Source organism: Odocoileus virginianus, chromosome 8 (genome assembly GCF_023699985.2).
Source record: "Odocoileus virginianus isolate 20LAN1187 ecotype Illinois chromosome 8, Ovbor_1.2, whole genome shotgun sequence".
Lineage (NCBI taxonomy): Eukaryota > Metazoa > Chordata > Mammalia > Artiodactyla > Cervidae > Odocoileus > Odocoileus virginianus.
The window spans coordinates 13,293,823-13,310,551 of record NC_069681.1 but is presented as its reverse complement, the minus strand read 5'-3'; the positions used below and the strand labels follow the sequence as shown (position 1 = coordinate 13,310,551).

The window sequence follows — 16,729 nt, the reverse complement described above, 5'->3', positions numbered from 1 at the left end:
TAGCATCATCTCTGTGGGCAAAACAGGAAATCTGCCCCTTTAGGTCTGGGTTGTTATAGATTCACAGATGACTGCTCATTCAAAAAAGAGAGCTAGGTCAAAAAAAAAAAAAACCTTCTAAAGTCACTCTTTCTGAACCTGATGAGTAGTCAATAAAGGATGGTGGAACCTGAATGAATTACAGGATTCAGAATCAAGCTAAGCTCTGATTCCTTCTAAAATACAAATTTTTAGATAATTTTAAATTCATGCTTTCTCCTGTGTTTTGTGCTTTATGTAGGTTTGGTTTTCCACATCAGGATTTTTTTTATTGGTGTGGACATTCACCTGGATCTTGACCACAACAGAGTTCTGCATGCTGATTCAGAAACCAGTCCTTGAGGCAAGAATTCACCTACTGAATGAGGATGCCTTCTAGGTGCAAAGCATCTCCTTCACCATTCACAAGCATGATTTGTTCACTCATTTCCGCACTGGCTTCTGTCTCCATCCACAGAGTTAGTAAAAGGGGTCTTGATTTTACAAGGGCATTGTAAGCTGAATCCATCCTTGCAAGGCCTCCTCCCTTGCCATGGGAATGACTCCCAGACACACTCTGTGTATAAACCCACATTTTCATCACCTGGCACACCTCCTCCACTTACAACCTGTGAATTCCCTTCCTTTATTCTAGCCTGGTAATGCTTCTTGCTTCACTTAAAAGTGTGATTGGGTTTCTGGGATCTTCTTTCTATTAATGGTCAAGCATGGTAAAGTCCTATGCAAATACAAGCTTGTCCAAAACCTTCACTGACCTCCACTGTGGAAATAAGCTCTCCTTCTTCTTGGCTCCTGACATTTTTTCATAACTTTTCTACTTACATGTACCACTTTTTCAAGTAATATGGGCTCTTCAGATCCCCAGCAGGCTGTGAGATGATTGAGGCATTTGCCTCAGATGCAGAATTTAAGCATTCCCCTCAAAACCAAGTAACAATACATAACATCACAGTTTAAAAAATAAAAATTAGTGCAAAAATCCATGATGAACAAATATCAAAATTTTCAATAAAGACTAGATCAGTATTTTCCCTTTTATTTTCCTTTTGTTTTTCTTTCAGATTCTTCCTTTGGCCCCAGGATTCATTATGATATAGCACTGTTACTGATTCTGTCTTTTTTGGAAGTTTTAATATGCTGTTCATCATAGATTTTTGCATTGATTTTGATTTTTAAAAGAATATTGCATTAGTGTGTTGTTTATCCTGATTCCCAAGTGTTTTACTGTCACTAAATGTTGTGCTTCAGGCCAGTGCCCATTTGCCTTTCCCTGGATTCTGGCTCTGATCACAATAGCAACTAGCACAACCCTCTGCCCACTGATAGGCACTCAATTTATATTTCAGGAATGAATGAATGAATGAGTACTAGTAGAGATATTTTAGGTGTTTTTTTCCCTTTTTTTTTCTAAAGGCAAAATGACACCATGCTCACAATCCAGCACCTGCCTGACATTTAGACAGACAGTGACACAGGCATGTTGTAGTAGTCTTAAGCTGCTGCATGTTGTGCCAGTCAGCTTTGCTCACTAATTAATATATTTGATCCTGGGCCTCTTTTGCTGTCACAGAGCGTCCCCTTCCAGTCTCGCTTGTTTATCTCATAAACAATTTTCAAGAAGCTAAATAGCTGTGGATGTCTAGAATCATCTTTTACCTTCTTCTAGTAAATTGTACACCACTAACAACAAAAATAACCTGTTTGGAAGTCCAGAATACTGGGAACAAGGGTTCTGTTGATGGTTTCTGCAGGAGCTTCAGTGGTTGCGTGGAGAGGACAGAGGCCAAGGGTTGGAAGAACAAACATGATGGAATGGGGTCTGCCCCTCAGAATAATACCCAACTTGGAGGAAAGTAAAATGTTATTTCATTACAGTGGCACAACACAGAGGAGAGGTTCCCATTTCTCAGGGGAAGACGACACGATCACGGAGGCGTTGAGTCTGAGTCTCACACATGCTCCAAAGTTGATTCCTCAGTGAAAAACAAACATGATCATTCACAAAGTCCTCTCACAAAATCAGCTTTAGAAAGATGAGCCTGTAATAACAAAACTGTTTCTCTGCCCCGGTAGATGGCCTGTGATGATAATGCTTTTGATTTAGTTACAGGAATTCTGTTCAGCAAACAGTGCTGTTTAAGTGTTTTCTCTGGGTTCTGTCCACATAGTAGTCGCTGTCCTGAAGTGGGGGATAGGTCTTATTTTGTAACAGTGATTATGGTTTATGTTTTTGTCCTGTCATCAAATGATCATTAGCCTTTATCGATCCTCACTCCTTCTAACCTCAAGTAGCCCAAGGGTGAAAATGGATAACTAAACTAACTTTCAAAAAACTAGTGTTTCTTAGCAACTACCTCTTTGTTTCACTGACAGTCTTCAAATTCCTTATTTTTCCATCTTGTTCTTTGCCGTCTCATTGTGATGTTACCAAAACTTCACTTCTGGTATACCTCTGGAAATTTGGGGATCTGAGACCCAGAAATGTGCTCATTTTAACAAATTATCTTTCAGGGAGACTATGTAGACACCTCTTAGACTATTAAGGAGCCTCACTAACACTAGGTTAAGATTTCACTTTTCATGAGGGCCTACGGTGTGCTAGCCACCATGCTAGGCAGCTTTCCCATGTTATTTCATTGAGTCCTTTGAAGAGTCTGGCAGGAGAGCAAGTATTGTCAGCCCATATTGAAGAAATAAAAACCAAGACTCCAACGGGCTGTGATGTGCTCAGGTCACAGGACTATGAGGAGCAAGTCTGAGGCTTGGCTCAGGTCTCTTGCTTGTTGTGTTGCCTGCAACTGTCTGGTTACTGTCACAGGAGAAAATTTGCACCCCTTCTGCTTCAAGATATGCTGAGGATATGTTTATCCAACCCAAGTTGTCATGTGGCTAGTTTCCAAGGTGAAATGAAGTCAATCCTAAGGTTTCCGATATTATTTAAAACTGTATGAAGAGACAAGCACCATGTGATCATGTCTCTAGACGCTGTATGTATTTTCCCTGAAATTTCATATTTTTTTCAGGGAAATTTCTCCCTTTTCAAAAGGGTCACCCTAGCTTCCAAAAAGGCCTACAAGGAATAGGTTTTAAATCACCATGGAAGAATTGATAAGGAATGGGAAAGAGAACAATTTGATTCTATGAAGTGAAAAATGCATCAGAGTTTATTTGCCTGAATTTGGAGGGATATATGCGGGCATAGTTGTGTGTGTGCTGGGAGTTGAAAGAGAATGTGTCTAACAGAAATTGAATGATGCTGGAAAAGACATTACTCTGGACCGTATTTTTGATGAACAAACAATCAAGTATTCATGGCTACCACTCTAATGGATAAAATAACTCAAAAATAGTACAGGGAAGTAAGATAGAATAGTACAGCACAGTGGTTAGACCCATAGGCTCTTAAAGTCAGTTGCATGAGTTTAGATACCAGTTTTGCTACTTCCTGATTGTGTGACATTTGATAGGTCACTTAAAAACAAACAAACATTGCAAGTTCAGTATTCTCATCCATACAGTGGACACAGTAACAGTAAGTACACATCAGGATGTGGTAAAAATTAAATGAGAATGCCTAGAAGGTATCTAACTCTTCATAAAAATGTGCTATTATCAAAAGGAGGGTATATCTAATATTTTTGAGGTCCTTGTAGTAGAATAGTCTACTTCTCAGGTTCAAGAAGTCGGAAAGAGTTAATCACGACAGAAATTGTCACCAAACTTAGCAATAGAGCAAGTGATTTTATTAGTGGAAGTCAATACGACCCCAGTAACCAGGCCTACAAAACATGGGGAAGAGGACACCTGACCAACAAATAGTAATAATCACAAGACTGTCGGCAGCTGAGCCCTCAGAACATCTGCATCTCTTTAATAATTAGTAGGCAAATAACCCTGCTCAGAGGCGGTGAATCTGCACCAAGCATACAAGCAGCGCCAGCAAAACTAGAAAAAACTAGCAGATGCCCCTTGCAGGAAATTTAATTAAAGGGGAAAGGCCTCTAATAATGTTCCCATTGTGCTCTCGACTTCAATTGGAGAAAGCAAACATTGTGCAAATTCTCCAGACCAGGAGGCTGGCGTGGAAACAGCCAGACCCGTGGGCTTCCTTGGCTCCCGCCAAGAGCCCTTGCGGCTGTGTCGATTGATAACCACTTCCCCAAAGTCATGCAGTACTTTCAGATCAGCACAATTCTGGGTCACAGAGTGGGTGGGAAGCCACAGAGTTCCAGGTCCTCTAAATAAAGTTAAAGATTACACCATTTGTAATGAAACACCTTTGTGTTTCCTCATGGCCTCAGTTCCTTAGTCACTGATAATACAATAAACTCCTCAGAAATAATTCATGGAACTGAGAAATGAAGCCTCACCCTCATGTTCTGAAGTCAGGCCTCACTCTGCCTCTTGGAAGGAGGATGGAACATCTGTGTTACATCCTCAGCCTGTGATATCTTCTTGCCAACGTGGAGACTCCCAAGTTCTTGGAGGCAGCGTGCAGACAGTGTAACAGGTGCCTGCCCTGGAATAGCAGTGTCCGATTTCACATGTGGGCCCAGCTCTATGGCCCTGGGCAAATGGCTTCGTTCTCTGTGTTTCTCGGTTTCCTCATCCACAAAATGGGAGTAATAATAGCACCTTACCCATAGTGTGGTTGTGCCTGGCACACGGTGTGTACTAAATAATTGTCAGCTATTATGCCCATCCTTCTTAGTAATCAACGATGGTCTCACCCTGTGAAGGTCCAGCAAAGAATTATTTGAAGACAATTATAGTGACCAATGAAATGAATATTTTATAAAGTATCTTATTTTGAATCCATACCCAGAAGTGGGATTGCTGGATCATGTAGTGGTTCTACTTATACTTTTCTGAGGAGCCTCCACACTGTTCTCAGTAGTGGCAGCACCGTTTTATACTCCCACCAAAAGTGCATAAGGGTCTTGACTTCTCCCCATCCTTGAAAACACTTGTCTTCTTTTTTTTTTCCAAGCAATAGCTATTCTAACTGGAATGAGGTGATGTATATATCATAATGATTTTGTTTTCTTTTTATCAATTATATTTCAACAAAGCTGTTTTTAAAAAAATCTAACATTGTACCTTACATATTGTAGGCATGTCACACAATGTAGGTAGCTATTGGCTCTTTGATTGCTATGTAGAATAATAACATGTGTTGCTTCTTCTCAAATTATATCCCGCTCCTTCGGCTCCTCCATTGCTTTGACCTTTTCTGGTGAACCTGTTAAGGGATTACAAAGATCTGCGTTTGGCAAGTCTTTACAGGGTTTATTTGAAATGCAGACACCCACTTGATGTTAAGAATACAGAGGGAAGAGGCACAGACATGAGTGTGGATAGGGTCCCTCCATAACCGAACTTAAATTCTGGTTGAACAAGTGGTAACAACAAAACCTGAGAAGTGTTAGGATCAGAAACTCAGAGTGAAGGAATCATATATCAGGAACTCACAGGAGGAAGAAGGAAAGACTTCCTTAAGGAAATGAGAAGTGAAGAATTCTAGGCATCAGCTGCACTTGAGAAAGTGCTCCAGACAGGTGAAAGATTGTGGTTCAAAGAGCTGGTAGCGGGAAGAGATGGAAAGGTGGGATGGTGGCCAGATTCTGATGTCGGCTTGGAGGCCATGTCAAAGGGTGAAGCTTGATCCTGAGAATGATGGGGGATTTGCCAGCGGGTTTCAGGTAGGGAAGAGGAATGTTCCCATCTGAGATTAGAAAGCATCATTCTGACTGCTCTGTGAGGCAAGAGGGAGTGGCGGGGTCCTACTAAGAGGCATTAATGCATCATCTCTTGATGATTTTGGTCCCAACTTGGATAAAGGCAAAGAAATGGGTGGCTTTGAGAGAAATTTAAATAGTAGGCTTAAAACCCAAGCTAGCCTCACCCCACCACTCAGATAGGGATGGACCAGGTAGAAACCTTAACCTTCAGGCTACTCTTCTGCCAGGAACACCCAAAACATATTTAGTCTGGAGAAAGACAGTAAACGTACATCCAAAGTGGAAATAGGGCCTGTCTACACATGTCAATTGTCTGCACTAATCTATTGACCCATTGCTTCAGTTAATGAAGGGCTGCTTGCCTGCCTTTCACCCTAATTATGCTTATCATCCAGGGTCCATAGACGCCAGGAATAACTCAACAGCAGTCCCTCTAGCCAAACAATCAGCAAACAAAGATAAGTTTAAAGAGTGTCAAACCCAACTTTATGACTCCCTCATAGGCACCAAGGGCATTGTCCCAATAGCCTAAGCCACCAGACAGGATGGCCCAGAGCTGCTTGTTAGCTGACCTGCTGGGACCAACTGTGACTCATCTATTTACTGCAGAGCAAAGGTAACTTGGGATGTGAAAGTAGACAGCTGCCTGCCATCCGCACCTGGAAACGAGGGCACTGGGCTCTTCAACGGGAAGTGTTTCCATTGGCACAGACCCAGGCTGGATGAAGCCTGCTGGATGAGAAGTCACGCCATGGGATGTGTGGGAATGCATGCACATATTTTAAAGAATGGGGTCGTCACAGCTGACTGGCTGTTGCAGGTCACTTTCATTGTCTCACCGAGTAGCTTAGAGGCCAAGTGATAATCACTTGTAAGTGTTTTTGTTATTTACAATTTCAATATAACCAGACTTCTTTTCTTGACAGAGGTAAGGTTAAGGGCAGAAATAATGAAAGAACAATAATAGTATTAATACTATTGGTATCATTTATTAATTATTGTTTAGAAGGTGCTATGTCATTCAAGTAATATACATCACCTCTAATCTAGTGATAACAACCTGGGTACCCATGTGAACTACCTGGGGAACTTTATTTTATTTTTTTAAATGACACAAAATTTAATTTTAAAGACAACACTGAAAAGTGAGTATATTTAACTATACTCAGCTCACTATAGAGCAAGTGGGTGAATGCAATAGTAATTCACACTATAGCATGTTTAGTGAACTGGCAAAAGAGAAAATGGGTCAAAGGAAGATGGAGAAATTTTCTCTTTTCTTTAGAACCGAGGGGCTCCGTAATCGTCTGGCATCCGCTCAATGTTGTACCTATGGTTAGAAATGTACATGATGGGAACTCCAGGGGTCTTCCGGATTCTTCCTTTAAGGTCCCGGTCAACTGTGGCCACAATGTAACACTTGTGCTGAGTTACTCTTTGCACTAAGCAGTCATCTGCACAGGTTCCTTTGTGTGTACATGGTAATCGTTCAAATCTTGGATCCTTGGCAATCCTTAAAGCCACTCTATACTTCTGCCCCAATTTCTCAATTTCAGCCATTATGCAGTCAGTTATACAAGGGATATACTTGGCATACAGACAGTCCGTCATTGACTGCACTAAGTCCAGTTTGGCTTTAATGGAAAAGTTGATAAAGTTGGTATTGACCAGGATGTGGTAAGGTGGGCCCAGCTGTGTGTTATATTGGAAGAATAAGCAGGAAGGGTGTTGGGGGACTTCTCTTTCCTTGAGTGCACTGGAATCTTTCTTTTCTTTCTTTTTTGGTTTTAATCTATCCTTTTCTTTAAGCCTCTGATCTCTGAGACTAAGCATTTGCTTCATGGTCTCATACTTCCGTGTTTTCTTTTGCTTCCCCATGTTCACGCCATGCTCTTGTTACCTCTGGAATCCTCCTGGGGAACTTTAAAATACTGATATCTAGGCCCACCTGCCAAAGGTTCTGACTTCATTGATTCACGAGAAGCCCAGGCATGGGCATTTTAAGGCTCCCCGGAGAATCCCGGGCTTCCCAGGTCGCTCATCGGTAAAGAATCCACCAGCCAGTGCAGGAGATGGAGATGTGGGCTTGATCCCTGGCTTGGGAAGATCCCCTAGAGGAGGAAATGGCAACACACTCCAGTATTCCTGCCTGAAAAATTCCATGGACAGAGGAGTCTGGCGGGCTCCTGTCCATGGCGTCACAAAGAGTTGGACAGGACTGAGCGCACACACACACAGAATCCCAATGCGCAGCCAGTGTTGAGAACCACAGCTTTAATGATGATGACAGCATGCAACGTTGGGATGCTTAGCTTCATCTGATAGATGAGAAGGGGGAAAAGTAGAGACAGAAAAAGTAAGTTGCCCAATTGCAAGATCAGGCACTTCATCCTTGAGTCTGTCTGGTCACCAACCTCCCTCAAAATCATTTCCCTTACTATTCAGCGGGTCCTTGGTAAGGAGTACGCAGGGAGAGCGCAGAGTGGAAGAAGCAAGCCCAGGGCCATAGCACCACACAGGTACCTGGAACTCTGTATAGGAGGCGCTGCCTTGCCCTGAGGCAGCTCTGCCGCAGTGGATGAAGATTCATAAAAGAGAGAAGCCAAGCAGGCAGATAACCCACCCTCGTGGTGGCAGCAGCTCCGAGCTTCTGTGTAAGCCCCCGGGGATGGCTCTCAGGAGATACTAGGCACACACTCAGAAAGGGTGCAGCCGGCAGGCAGCCCCTTTGCCATAACGGCCTGCAATAAACATAAGTAGGATTCTGAAACCGCATTCCTATTCCTTCCAGCTGGGAAGGCAAGGACTAAATATTGGAGGAATAAAATGTGGCAGAGGACGCTATATCTGGAGCTAATTGAACATATCTGAGCTTCCCTTGTGGCTCAGCTGGTTAAAGAATCTGCCTTCAATGTGAGAGACCTGGGTTCGATTCCTGGGTTGGGAAGATGCTCTGGAGAAGGATCCAGTATTCTGGCCTGGAGAATTCCATGGATATAGTCCATGGGGTCGCGAAGAGTCAGACACGACTGAGTGACCTTTCACTCACTTCACAAGCATGGGCCTGTTGTGTTTCAGGGAAAAAAAAAATAAAGAGTGAAGTATGGATACAAATCGCACGTTCAGCTCCTTTATGTCCTCTTACTTGGGAGTGGCTGGGAAAGAATAACACTGAGGGAAGAAGAAAGGAGGGGAGACGTTTCTGGAATCTGGGTGGGAGGTATCTGGCCTGCTGGGTAATTCACATCTGACTCCTACTGGTACACTCCCCACAAAGCTTTGGACCTGCCACCTTCATTCATGTATTTACTCATGTAAACAGTCATTAAGAGTTTAAAACTCAGGACTCTTAGAGGAGTACGACCTGTCCCTGACCTTGAGTAGCTCACAGTTCAGTAGGGAAGGAGTCACAGGGGCCTGGAGGGGCAGCTTCTCACGTGGGCCTTCCTGACTGCCTCGCAGGATGAGCCAGCGGAGATAGGGGAGCTGGTGTTCTCTGTGAAGCGGGCAGCTTCCACCGAGAGACAGAGATTCCCTCCTCTGCCTCAATAAAAGATGTGCCTTGTGAAATAGCCACATCGGCTTCACTGCAGAAATGTCCCTCTCTAGATTTCAAAGATTTGGACTTCCTTCTGTCTGTTCAAGCCAAAGAGTTGAGTGTCCAAAGTGAGACTGAATTCTTTACTCAGATTATTTTTTTAAACAGAAACACTCAATTCTGAAGGCCTGCCAGTCACACTAAAGAGCTTTTCCCAAGAAGGCATGGGCCAGGTAGAGGCGGCTTTGCAGGGGGGTGAGTGTTAGGTTTGGGACTTTAAAAAAAATCCTATTCAGATGAGGTTAACAGTACACAGGGCACAGGCACTGCGTGAAGGAGCCATTTTCCCCTTGGTAAACATTCTGTTTCATAATGTCAAATGTCACGACAGGGCATAACAAGGGCAGACACACAGATCCTTGGAGGGAGATATTCCTGGATTTCAGTCCCAACACTGCCACGTGGGATCATGGATGACCTCCTGCAGGTCTCTGAGCTCCACTGCTTCTCTATGTAAAATGGGGCTGTGGGGGCCCCCCCATCCACTCTGGTGGGGAGAATTAGGTGGCACGGCAGCAGAAGAGTACTTGGGCTTGGCACAGAAGGGGTCTCAGCCAGTGGTAGCTGTGCTTCCTGTCCTCCTGATGTGACCTCCTGTTTCCAGTCCCCCTCACCATACAGCCCCCTTTCAAGTCCCTAAGCTCAGTCATCCCAGCTCTCAGAAATGTCTACCTTTTTCCAAAAGTGGATGATTCACTTTTTGATCCCTTTCTGCTCCTCAAAACACGGCAACATAATCCCTCCTTAAGCTCTTCAGTTGGATATTCACAGACACCCACCTGTGTCCAGTCAACTTATACCGAGGGCAAGATGGCAAGGGCTGGGCTATGGCTCCAGAATCAAGGGTGAAATGTAAAGGTTTCGCAGCCTTCCCCACTGACTCAGGGGTAAAGAATCTGCCTGCAGTGCAAGAGCCACAGGAGACACGAGTTAGACCCCTGGGTCGGAAAGATCCCCTGGAGGAGAGCATGGCAACCCACTCCTGTATTCTTGCCTGGAGAATCCCATGGACAAAAGAGACTGGTGGGCTACAGTCCATGGGGTCGCAAAGAGTCAGACATGACTGAAGAAACTTATATGCAGAGTACATCATGGGAAACGCTGGGCTGGAGGAAGCACAAGCTGGGATCAAGATTGCCGGGAGAAATATCAACAACCTCAGACGTGCGGATGACACCACCCTTATGGCAGAAAGCAAAGAAGAACTAAAGAGCCTCTTGATGAAAGTGAAAGAAGAGAGTGAAAAAGTTGGCTTAAAGCTCAACATTCAGAAAACTAAGATCATGGCACGTGGTCCCATCACTTCATGGCAAATAGATGTGGAAACAGTGGAAACAGTGGCTGACTATTTTGGGGGCTCCAAGATTCACTGCACATGGTGACTGCAGCCATGAAATTAAAAGACGCTTACTCCTTGGAAGGAAAGTTATGACGAACCTAGACAGCATATTAAAAAGCAGAGACATTACTTTGTCAACAAAGGTCCATCTATTCAAGGCTATGATTTTTCCAGTAGTCATGTATGGATGTGAGAGTTGGACTATAAAGAAAGCTGAGCACTGAAGAATTGATGCTTTTGAATGGTGGTGTTGGAGAAGACTCTTGAGAGTCCCTTGGACTGCAAGGAGATCTAACCAGTCCATCCTAAAGGAGATCAGTCCTGGGTGTTCATTGGAAGGACTGATGTTGAAGCTGAAATTCCAATACTTTGGCCATCTGATGCAAAAAGCCGACTCACTTGAAAAGACCCTGATGCTGGGAAAGATTGAAGGCAGGAGGAGAAGGGAACGACAGAGGATGAGATGGTTGGATGGCATCACCGACTGAATGGACATGGGTTTGGGTAAACCCCGGCAGTTGGTGATGAATAGGAAGGCCTGGTGTGCTGCGGTTCATAGGGTTGCAAAGAGTTGGACACGACTGAGTGACTGAACTGAACTGAATTGAAGCAACTTAGAGCAAATGCATGAAGGTCTCCCAGCTCCATTTCTGTCTCCCTCTCCCCTGAGAGAGCCACCCCAAGTCACTTTATTTCTCGATCACCATGACCTTCCCTTTGCCATTTTGGAACACTCACTCACCACTAATGTTCAGAAGTCTTTTGTTTCTGCCTGTGCTGAGTCTGCCTATAAGACAAATCATGATCTTTGTCATAGTTATGCTCTTTGCTTCCTGAGTGAAATAGCACCAGGTTTGATTATATTTTATTATTTACAATTAATTATATTCTATTATGTATCTCTCTTTGGTGGTGAGTGGCAGAGGCATGCATGTTAGTTGCTCAGTTGTATTCTACTCTTGGTGACCCTGTGGTCTGTAGCCCTCCAGGCTCCTCTGCCCATGAGATTCTCCAGGCAAGAATACTGGAGTGGGTAACCGCTTCCTTCTCCCCGGGGCCTTCCCAACCCAGGGATCAAACCTAGGCCTGCTGCAGGCAGATTCTTCACCATCTGAGTCACCAGGAAAGCCCGTTAAAGGAGATGATCCACGTACAAAGTCACCCACAGGTGCCAGTGGAGATGCCGCCAGATGGGAAAGGCCCCTAAGCCAGGTGCCCCTGAAGCCGGGATGTTGGGGGTGACTTGGGAGGGGTCCAGCCTGCTCACTCCTGCCTCCACCCCGCTGTCCAGCCTCCGCAGCTCGCCCTGCGCCCCACGGAGCCCCAGCAGCGCCTGGAGCAGCTGGCTCTCCGGCTGGAACAGCCCTGGCCGCGCACCCAGCCCACAGCTCAGAGCCGGTGCGAGGAGTCTGCTGTCTGGCAAGGGCAGGCGCAGCGGCAGCACGGACCAGGAGGCTGAGGACGGCCGGCCGGGGTGGGGACCTCAGCCGGCCGCGGTGGGGACCTCGCCGGGCACACGCTCCACGCCGCTGCCGCGCTCCGAGTCCCGGACCGCCGCAGCACGCTGCACCTGCGGCCCGCGCGGCCGGCCGCCCTGCTGCCCACCAGGTTCCACGACCGCAGCAGGCAGGCGCAGCCCTGCCCGGCGAGCTGTTCCTCCGCACCGACAGCCACAGGAGGACGCGGCCGAGGTTGGCGGCCGGGTTTGACAACGACGGGTTTGCTGATTCATCCCAGTCCAATATTTCATAAATCAGCTCTCAGAATCAAGACCATTTTATTATCTTCTTCTACTTGTAAGTAGATTTTTTAATACTCATCAAATTTTAAAAAAGCATATATAAATATCTATAGTCTGTGATATAATGGCGAGAGGGGGACAATCTGAAACAAGAGGCCACAAGAATATTTTAGAAGACAGTGCTTGAACATAAATCCTTCCCTTCTCTTCCCATTGTTTCCAATGGGTGTGAGGCCTTGGTCAGCTCATACCAGAACTGTTACAAAGCTGTCATAATTGTTCTGCAACCTCCAGCCTCTTTCCCCTGCAGTCATTGCTGCCCAAGTACTTCAGTCCTAATGTGACAGATCACTCGTTTCCTAATAGCTCCCAGTGATTGCAGGATAAATTCCATCCCCCTCAGTGAGACATTCAAGGTGTTTTGCTATCAGGCTTCTCCTGACTTTCCAAGGACTCCATTGCTGCCAAATGGATCCACTCATTGTCCTCTGATAGTCCTGAAACAGCTTCACTTGACCTTTGGAGGTGAATATGATATCCCTGGGCAGGATGGTGACCCTGAACCCCACTTTCCCTTAGACTTTTCCCTGGCATTTCCACTACCCATCAGCTTCTCTGCTCTGGCTGTTTCACAGTCCTCCTTCACAAACCCAGAAATAATGTAACATCCCTAAGATATTGCTCTCTACTACACTCTATGTCCAAGCACATTTTTATATACTTTTGTCTTTCCCATTGTGCACCAGTCCTCCAAACACACCTGAGCAGGTAAGGAGAGAGAGGGAGAGAAATTCCTGATGTTTACTGTGTATCTACTGCACATTGAACACGAACACATTGGGATACATTTAAATTCACCTTCAAATTTCAAAAGGGCTGCCCTAGTGGCTCAGATAGTAAAGAGTCTGCCTGCAATGCAGGAGACCTGAGTTTGATCCCTGGGTCGGGAAGATCCCCTGGAGGAAGGCATGGCAGCCCACTCCAGTATTCTTGCCTGGAGAATCCCATGAACAGAGGAGCCTGGCAGGCTACAGTCCATGGGGTTGCAGAGAGTCAGATATGAATGAGTGACTAACACTCAAACTTATATGGAGGTATTTTTGATTCACACTTTCCAATGAAGAAACTGAAGCTCAGGAGGGGTTAATGACTATCCTGTTCAAGGATAGTTATATGGTGCCAAAGAGAAAAGAAAAAGAGTTGTGGGATGGGGCTTGTGAAGACAGGCTTCAGAGACGTGGTGGGAGCAGACAGAGCCAGACCTTGGTGGGTGGCAGGAGGGGAGCACGCCGTGAGTGCGAGCAATGCCTCAAAGACGCCAGGCTCACCCTGACAGTGGGGTCACTTACAGCTTTTAGAGATCATACCTGATTTCCTTTAAGAAGGCAACATTAAAGCTAATTGCCTGATTTTGAGCACGCAAACCCTGAAATTCACTGGAAGAGCCAAAGTTCAGGGGTAAGTGAACTTTACTGCAGCACGCTGAGTACAGAATAGATGCTGACGAAGAGGAAGAGGTGTTTTTAACTGCAGGTCAAAGGAGGACTTTTAACACAAGATGGCTGTCATTGGGCAAACACACAATCCCGGGTGGTTTCATACAGCAGTAGAAAAATGAATGAGTCTGCATGGGTCCATGGATAATAACAAACTGTGTGTATGTGTGTCTGAGTGTGTGTCTGTCTGTCTGTGTAGGGTATACTTTCTTCTCAGTTTTACTTGGAACCTAAAACTACTCTAAAAAAAAATAAAGCCTATTTAACAAAATGAAAAATTTTTAAATGAATGAGTCCAGATCCCAAAGCTGTCCTCTGAGACATAAAAGGAGGGGAGAATATGCCCTCCTTTTGGTGTGTTGGAGCACAGACACCTGCTCAGTTGTCATGTTCCTGGGTCTTTTATTTTTCCATTTTTCTCCCCAATGAAATGCCTATGAGCATTGAAGACTCAAAAGCAAGATATGGAAATAAGAAAGAGGTGGAAGGGGGACAGCGAAGAGAAGGAAGTAAAGGATGCTTGAATAGCTTACATATTGAAAATAAAAAACTGGCTGCATGTCTCAAAAGCATGATAATTAAGTGTCCATGAATAGTTTTACAGAACGTTTACTATATAGTAACCCAGGGAGGCTGCTCACTTGTCTGATTTTCTTCTAATTTCTTCTCTGAATCAGGCATGACAATACCTGCTTTACATGATTATGATGAAGATTAAATAGCATAACATGCTTTTAAGTCTTAGTCCCAAAGCCTGCATTCATTCATTGAAAATAGTTGAGTGCCTAATACGACCTAGATATCAAGCGGATAGAAACAGATGTGATTCTTCCAGCCTCACTGCTTTTACAGTCTAAAGGGGGAGACAGATGTCAAACAAGGAAACATAAATCTAATTAATTACAAGTTGTGGAGAATTCTATAAATGGAAAAGCCAGGGTGCTATGCAAAAGTAATAGGGCCTCTGAGTAAATGATCAATAAATAGTAGTTAAAGACAGACATTACTTTGTAATTAGGATTCATTTTTATCAGACAAACCTATCCACAAAGAATAATTGAGAGAAACTAGATAAAATATTTTTTAAAAAATCTGTTTGAAGGAATATAAGATCTACCACAGCAGCAAGGTTAGACAAGATTCCAAAGAGAAGGTAAATACAAAGAGGTAAGATTAAAATGCAGCTCTGCTTTTTCCTGGAAGCATTTGCAAGATGGTAAATGGCTGAAGATAGTTTTCAGCAATCTCATGGAACAAAATTAAGAGTTCATGGCCCACTAAAGAGGAGGAACACTGTCAGTTTTCAATTTTGAACTCTAGAGGGCAATGCTATGAATAAGGGCAAAGTAAGTACAAATTAGCTCTCACAAAAACTAAAAGCAGCCTCACCCTAGGTTGGATTATGATGATTTGCCCAGCTAAGATAACCACTTGGGGCCTCAAATTATTTCAATATTTTTGCATAGAATAGTGTCTAGTATTCAATTTAAAAAGTTCTAGTGTGTCAGGAGACAAGCCAATGACCAAAAATCATTTGAAGGCAATAGAAACAGATCCATAGTAGCTGTAGACACTGTATAGACACTGGAGTCTCAGACACACACTTTAAATACTATTAATTATATTAAAGAAAATCAATGACTAGATGGATTTCAACAGACAATTGGAATCTGTAAAAAGAGTAATAAGCAAGTCAGTGAACCAAAACAAACAAAAAATACAATAAATAAAATTGAAAATTCAATAAATGAATTAGGAGCACATTAGACACAGCTGAAGTTCACTATCTCTTGGAGTTTGCTCAAACTCATGTCCATTGAGCTGGCAATGCCATCCACCCATCTCATCCTCTGTCACCCCCTTCTCCTCCTGCCCTCAGTCTTTCCCAGCATCAGGGTTGGTTTTTTGTTTTTTTTGTTTTCCCCAATGAGTCAGCTCCTCATATCAAGTGGCTAAAGTATTGGAGCTTCAGCTTCAGCATCAGTCCTTCCAATGAATATTCAGGGTTGATTTCCTTGAGGATTAACTGGTTTGATCTTCTTACAGTCCAAGGGACTCTCAAGAGTGTTCTCCAGAACCACAATTCAAAAGCATCAATTCTTCAGCTCTCAGACTTCTTTATGGTCCAACTCACATATCTATACATGACTACTGGAAAAACCAGTTTTGACAATATTGACTTTGTCAACAAAGTGATGTCTTTGCTTTTTTAATATGCTGTCTGAGTTAGTTGTACATTTCTTTCAATGAGCAAGTGTCTTAATTTCATGACTGCAGTCACTGTCTGCAGTGATTTTGGAGCCTAATATATAAAATCTGTCACTGTTTCCACTTTTTCCCCGTCTATTTGCCATGAGTGATGGGACCAGATACCATGATCTTAGTTTTTTGAGATGTTGAGTTTTAGGCCAACACTCCTCTTTCACTTTCATCAAGAGGCTCTTTAGTTTCTCTTCCATTTGGGCCATTAGAGTGGTATCATCTGCATATCTGAGGTTGCTGATATTTCTCTTGGCAATCTTGATTCCAGCTTGTGAGTCTTCCAGCTCAGCATTTCTCATGATGTATTCTGCACATAAGTTAACTAAACAGGGTGACAATATACAGCCTTGACGTACTCCTTTCCCAATTTTGAACCAGTGCATTGTTCCATGTCCAATTCTAACTGTTGCTTCTTGTCCTGTATACAAATTTCTCAGGAGACAGGTAAGGTGGTCTGGTATTCCTACCTCTTTAAGAATTTCCACAGTTTGTTGTGACTCACACAGTCAAATC

The 16,729-nt window shown here is 43.9% G+C and overlaps 1 long non-coding RNA gene and 1 pseudogene across 1 annotated transcript in view; one reads left to right on the top strand and one right to left on the bottom strand.

Moving 5' to 3' along the window:
• Nucleotides 1-6,870: 6,870 nt before the first annotated feature.
• On the bottom strand, nucleotides 6,871-7,668 carry LOC110131003 (rRNA-processing protein FCF1 homolog pseudogene; annotated as a pseudogene).
• A 4,696-nt stretch (nucleotides 7,669-12,364) lies between these two features.
• Nucleotides 12,365-16,729, top strand: part of LOC139036211 (uncharacterized) — a 119,209-nt gene continuing 114,844 nt past the window's right edge. The window contains exon 1 of the long non-coding RNA XR_011488913.1: nucleotides 12,365-12,513. This is a non-coding gene — a long non-coding RNA (uncharacterized lncRNA). The remainder of the gene's footprint in view (nucleotides 12,514-16,729) is intronic.